Genomic DNA, 6,827 nt, shown 5'->3' with positions numbered 1-6,827 from the left:
ATTTCTATAAACAAGTGTATCATCAAAGAAAACCAACACAAATTTTCTATGATGATCTAGAAAAAAAAAAAAAAAATCAAAAGACTTTGAAAAAGAGGAGTGTTAGTCAATTTTGATTGTTTTGGAAATGTCTTCTTTTCTTAATATCATTTAGTGATATCTTGATTTAAGATCTAATTTTGTAAAATAATCCATTCCATGAATCTTATCTAATAGCTTATCAATATTTTCAATAAGGAAATTACCATTCATAATGATTTTTTTAAGATCTCTATAATAAAAGCACATCCTCCAATAATTTTCTTTCTTTCTCACCATTGTTGTTGGATCTAAAATTAAATGCCTACTAGGTTGAATAATACTTTAATCTGGGATGTCTTGTACCATTTTCTAATTCCCCCCTTTGTTGATGAGGATATCTATAGGTCCCTTTATTAGCAGTACTTCTAGATATTAGTTCAATTTGATGTTCATGATCTCTAAATGGAGGTAGCCCTTTAGAAATTTCTGAGAGGAACCTAGAGTGTTTTATCAAGGTGCACTTTAATTCCTCTAAAATATTTTTATCTTCCTACTTTACTTCCATGAAATAAATTCTAACCACAACTCCCTTGCTACAAATTTTAAGGAGATTTTCCTTCTATGAGAGTTGACAATTTTAGAAGGTGATGAGTTCATATTAAATTCCTTTCAATTCAAATTCCCTTATAATAGTAGAAAGTGTAACGAATATTCTCAACTATTGAATCCCTAGAACAACATTTACACATCCAATGTGAATGTAATACATTGGACTTTATAAATTATAATCTCCATAAATATTTTAATGTTGTGGTATTTACCTACACAATCAATACTCCCCCATTCACAGCCAAAACTTGAAAATTTCTCACTAAATATACAAAACAATTGAGGCACTTTGTTAGTCATCTATCAATGAATTTATCAGTACTACATGAGTCAATAAGCACTATGACCATTTTACTTTTAATGTATCTTACAGTCATAAGGCTTGGAGGCGTCGACAAACATGCCATTGCATGAACAAGTATTTAACCAATGTTTAAATCAATGTGGTGCAAAATTTCAACATATATCTCCTACTCTTTTAACTTGACAATTTCTTCCTCCCTTTGTGCAAATGCCCCATTTCCTATTCATCATTAAGCTCTAACGTGAAGAATTTTGTTTCTTGACATTTATTGTTAAACCAAAGCATAGCCTTTTTTATTTTCTTTCCTCCATTTTCTTATTTTGTAATCGAGTAGGTTGAGGAAAGATTGTCTTCTGAGCCCCAAAATGATATATGCTTCCTACATGTGTTCCAATGAGAGACTTGTGTGGAGAACTATTCTTGGATCAAATATGATGATTAAATTGCATAGCTTCCATAATATTTCAACTTGTTTTCAAAGAAGATTATGTTTAATGTCTTCCTTTAATCCACCCATATAAACTTCCAACAAATGTTCATCATTTTTTTATCCAGGGTTGTGGCCAATAGATGAAATTCTGAATTATAATCTTCAATATCACATAAGTGCTTAATTATTTTCACTTTACTAAAGTAATCTTGTTTCCAAACTTTTCCATATCATGCTTTTAAGTCTCTTGTAGATAAACCCAAACTATAGTGATAGGAATGGGACTTCACTTTAACTACCCAATAATAACATTGATATGATTTTGTCTCAGTACAAAGTTGCTAAAGAAATACTTTTTTAATCATCCATAATATCATACCATTCAACATATTTTTCTATTTGATTCACCCAAGTAAGGGCATTTGTTCCACCAAAATTTTTAAATTCAACCTTAGGGAGGTTCGTACCTTTAGGAAACCATCTCAAACAAACTCCACTATTATAACTAAGTCCACCTAACAAATGCTTATCACTGAAAAGTTGGTCAACATAAATACTACCTTTATTTTCATGAGTCCCTATAATCGCATTATCAATTTTAGGTAGTCTCCCATCAAGGACTTGTATGATCATGACCATTGTCTTATGTTCTATCCATTCCATCTTTCCTTCCATCTGTTCTTTATCTTTGTGCATCGCTTATTCCAACTATTGCAACTTATTATCCACCTTTTCCATTTGTTCTTTGTTTCTTACCTTTTCCATTTGCTCCTAGTTTCTTATGTTACATGGAATTTTGTCATTTTTCCATCTTTTGTTTCATATCCCCTTATAATTGATTCCTTCATATGTGATAACTGGACCTTTTTTTAACATAGTATCATATATTTGAGTCTCAAATTTGGATCCCTAGTTTTGGATCTCTTTACTTTCTTCATTGAGCTTTCTAAAGGCTTATTTCATATTCTTATTTTTTTAGCACCTATTTCCATGTGAAAAAACAATATTGTTCCTCTTCTTTATCTTTATCACTAATTTTGAATTACCAAATATAAATGCTCCAATCAAAAGTTATGTCATGTGTAAGTTATGTACCATTCAAACTCTAATTTGGAGACTATCTAGATGGATGAACTTTGTTCTGATATATCTTTGGAATTTGAGCCCTTTTCAGTTTGAATTCTAGCATATAGTACTATAATGCCTTCTAAAACTCCTTGATATTTCTCCTTATTATCTTCAAAATGTCATTGTCTAAAACTTCCAAAAAAATGTTATAGCTAAGAATTCCAACATGACTTATTTAAATTTGATTTCAAAATTAGTCATAATTGTCACTCTTCCATAAAATATATCCCTACAAGTGTAATGAACCAGAACTTGAAATTTTGAACACCTATGCCCTAATATTTATCCTATGCCTCCTCAAAATTTCAATGTTTTAAACTTACTAGAAAATAAGTTATAGTTAAAATTCCAATATGTCTTGATTGAAGCAAAAAAAACCCTAACACTTTATATTCTTTGATACCAAATGTACGAAATAAACTCCACAAATAGTACTTAAAAATAGCAAGAATAAGAAACCCCACATCTTAAAAATAATAGAAAGTCAATGAATAACAATCCACGTCAAGGGGGGGAATCTGCTTTTACAATCAATCTAATGTAAAATACAAATAAGATGCATATACAAATGAATCTCCTTTATTATAAATATTAGATAAAATGACAAGATGTAACCTACCACTAGCTCAAGCCAACCATAACTAATAAACTAATAATGAATGTTTGTTAGGGCCATAACATAGGGATCCTAGGGCCTTAAGATTCCATAACTAAACTAATTCCATAGAAACTGAATTGAGTTATGGTTCATATTACAAAGTTCATATGTAATTTTGTCAAAATCTAACTCTTTGTGCAATAAAGGAGACTAACTATTGGACCTTTTAAATTAGGGAAATACATGATTCGAATTGATCAAATATCCTACTATATATAGTACATCTACATCGTCTCCTAAATCAATAAAAAATTAATCCTCGTCTAGATTTCCCAATGAATGGTGTTAATGTTAAGAAAAGTAAATAAATTGCAAAGAATGCTAAAAACAAATCATTGATATTAGAAGGGAGCAACAAAAACATTACTCTAGAGAAATTTTATGTAATACTATACAAATTGTTGTTCTCAATATACCACAGAACCTTTCTCTAGTTGCACATATTGTAGAGAACCATCTGGTTTAGAAATGAAATTGATTAAACCATCATTTCCTAAAGAGTTATCAAGCATCAGTCCTAAAATGGTAGGTTACAAATGGCTACCTCCAAATAATACTCAACTAACCATTTCAAATCAAAACATTACCAATGAGATGCAATTTCCATGCTATAAAAAAGGGACAATTTTGTTGAAAATGTAGCTTGAAAAGTGACTATGCATTGGTCAAGTGTTGTAGGAATTTACAAGGTAAGTTCCTCAGACAGAACACCAAAGGACACCGCTCACAAACAGATCACATATCAATACACCAGTATTGTTGACGTGGTTAAAACCCTCAAAGAGGGAAACAGTCCACGGCCTGAGCCAACGCGGCCACTTCAGGCAATTTATTAATAAAAGAATGAAAATTTACATAAGCTTCTCTCATGAACAGTTACCCTACAAATGACCCTCCATGCTCTTTAAATAGAGACCATGGACCAATCGGGTGTTAAGCCATGGATCAAGTGTCGGTAATACCGAGGAGAGAATGAACCGTCAGATCACTACATATCATGACCGTTGGATTGTAAGTTACAAAAAGTACATAGTAAAGAAACACATTTTACCTAACTCTATACTAGACCAAGTTATACTTAACTACTTCCTATGTGTCGGAATATCCTAACATCCCCCCTTAAGAACAACTTGGGATAGGATTGAAGGATTTACAAATATGACACAATAGGAGAAGGAAGGAGGCACTAGAGCCTATCCCCCCTTAGTGACAACTTCCTGAACTCCAACCATAAATCGAAGTTTAGTAAACTTCGCCTCTGTGAGAGCCTTTGTAAAGATGTCTACAACTGAACCATTTGTTGAACAATATTTCACTTCAAGAACATGGTCGTGAATGAGCTTTCTGAAAAAGTGCATGTGCAGTTCAATGTGTTTTCTACGCTGATGTTGGACTGTATCTTTGCATAGTTGAATGGCACTTTGATTATCACACCAAAGTACAGTCAGAAGCTGCTGTTGAAAGCCAAACTCTGATAGGATCTGACGAAGCCACAAGGCTTCCTTACTAGCTTCTACAGCACCACGATACTCTGCTTCTACTGAAGAAAGAGAAATGGCACCTTGTTTCTTGCAAGCCCATGTAATAGGTCCTGAACCAAGAGTGAACACATAACCTGCAGTAGACTTCCGATCATCAGGGTCACCAGCCCAATCGGAATCAGTGAAACCAACCAATAGAGGAGATGCTTCGGCACTGTAATGAATCCCAAACTGAACTGTACCTCGAACATAACGAAGTATTCTTTTAGCTGCTTTCCAATGACTTTCATGTGGTTTTTGCATAAATCGAGCAACAAGGCCAACAGCAAAGGAAAGGTCAGGATGAGTATGGGTTAGATACAAGAGTTTTCCTACAAGTTGACGGTATAAGGTAGCATCAACTTCAATGGAAGTACAAGTGACTGAAAGTTTGACTCCAGATTGAAAGGGAGAAGGGGTTGGCTTACAGTCTTCCATGTGAAAATGGCGTAGAAGATCACAGGCATACTTGGACTGGGAAAGGGAAATACCTTCCTTGGATTGCAAGACTTGAAGACCAAGAAAATAATGCAAGTGTCCTAAGTCTGTCATTTCAAACTTCTTTTTAAGGCTGGACTTCACATGGTTGATAAGGTTGGATTCACTACCAATGATGATAAGATCATCAACATAAAGAACAAGAATGATAAGAGACTTGCCCACTTTCTTGGTGTAGACAGTATTGTCAGAATGACACCTAGAAAAGCCAGATTCTAAAAGAAAGCTATCCATTTTGGCATACCAAGCCCGAGGAGCTTGCTTGAGACCATAAAGGGATTTCTTAAGCCGACATACAAGGCTGGAGTCTGTTTGTATACAGCCAATAGGTTGTTCCATATAGATTTATTCATGCAAGTCCCCATGCAAGAAGGCAGATTTAACATCCATCTGATGGACTTCCCATTTGAAAGAGGAAGCAGGGAAAGAACAAGACGGAGAGAGTTCATTTTGGCAACAGGGGAGAAGGTTTCAGTATAGTCAATGCCTTCAACTTGTGAAAAACCCTTAGCAACAAGACGAGCTTTATGTTTATCAACGTTCCCATCTAGTCCATACTTGGTTCTGTAAACCCATTTGCACCTAACAAGTTTTCGTCCCTTTGGTAGAGGAACAAGATCCCATGTATCATTTGCCAATAATGAACAATATTCTTCATTCATAGTTGCATCCCAATCTGGATGGCTTGAAGCTTCTGCAAAGGTGTCAGGATCATAATTTGTTGAAGCTTGAGCCAGTAAAGAAGAGGCTCTATCAAATTGAGAACGTGTACGTCGTTGATCTGTAGGATCACTGACAAGATCACCTGCTGCATCCCGAGTAGCACAGACCCATTTTGGAAGCTGAGGAGCTGAAGGAGGATCCTAAGAAGGTGGGGGAGGATTTTCATCCTCACTTTCATCATCTGAAGAAAAAATATTTTCAAAAGTAGAAGAGATAAGGAGAGGTGGCACATCCGCCGAACTAGGCTCATAGGCCGATATATTTTCAGAAAACTTTACATCTCTTCTAATGATAACATTTTTGGACTTAAGTGGAATAAGTCTATATCCTTTGACATCTTCTTAATATCCAACAAAAATAAATTTTTCACTCTTAGGTTCTAAAGCTTTATGTTTCTCATCTGGAATATGGGCCCATGCTTCACTTCCAAAAACACGAAAGTGACTTACATCTGGTTTAATTGAGCTCCATGCTTCTTCTGGAGTGATATTCTTTAAAACCTTAGTAGGAGTACGATTTATTATGTAATTTGCACAGTTAATTACTTCTGCCCAAAAATTAAGACCAAGTCCTTTAGATTGAAGCATACAATTAGCCATTTCCTTTAAGGTGTGATTCTTCCTTTCAGCTACACCATTTTGTTGTGGAGTATATGGAACAGTATGTTGCATTTGAATTCCATTCTCAGTGCAAAAGTTTATGAATTTGTTGTTAACATATTCTCTGCCATTATCAGATCTTAGCTTAAGAATTTGATGTCCATATTGTTTTTCAACAAAGGCCTTAAAGGCCAAGAACATGTTAAATACTTCACTCTTGAGTTTTAAGAAGTATACCCAAGTGCTTCTGGAGAAATCATCAATGAAAGTTAAGAAATACTTGTAGCCAGAGAATGAAACAACTGGAAGTGGACCACATAAATCACTATGCACAAGC

This window comes from Pinus tabuliformis, chromosome 4_2 (assembly GCF_031772625.1).
Source record: "Pinus tabuliformis cultivar Carrire ecotype Pingquan chromosome 4_2, CPIR1, whole genome shotgun sequence".
Taxonomy (NCBI): domain Eukaryota; kingdom Viridiplantae; phylum Streptophyta; class Pinopsida; order Pinales; family Pinaceae; genus Pinus; species Pinus tabuliformis.
Note: the sequence above shows the minus strand (reverse complement) of the source record.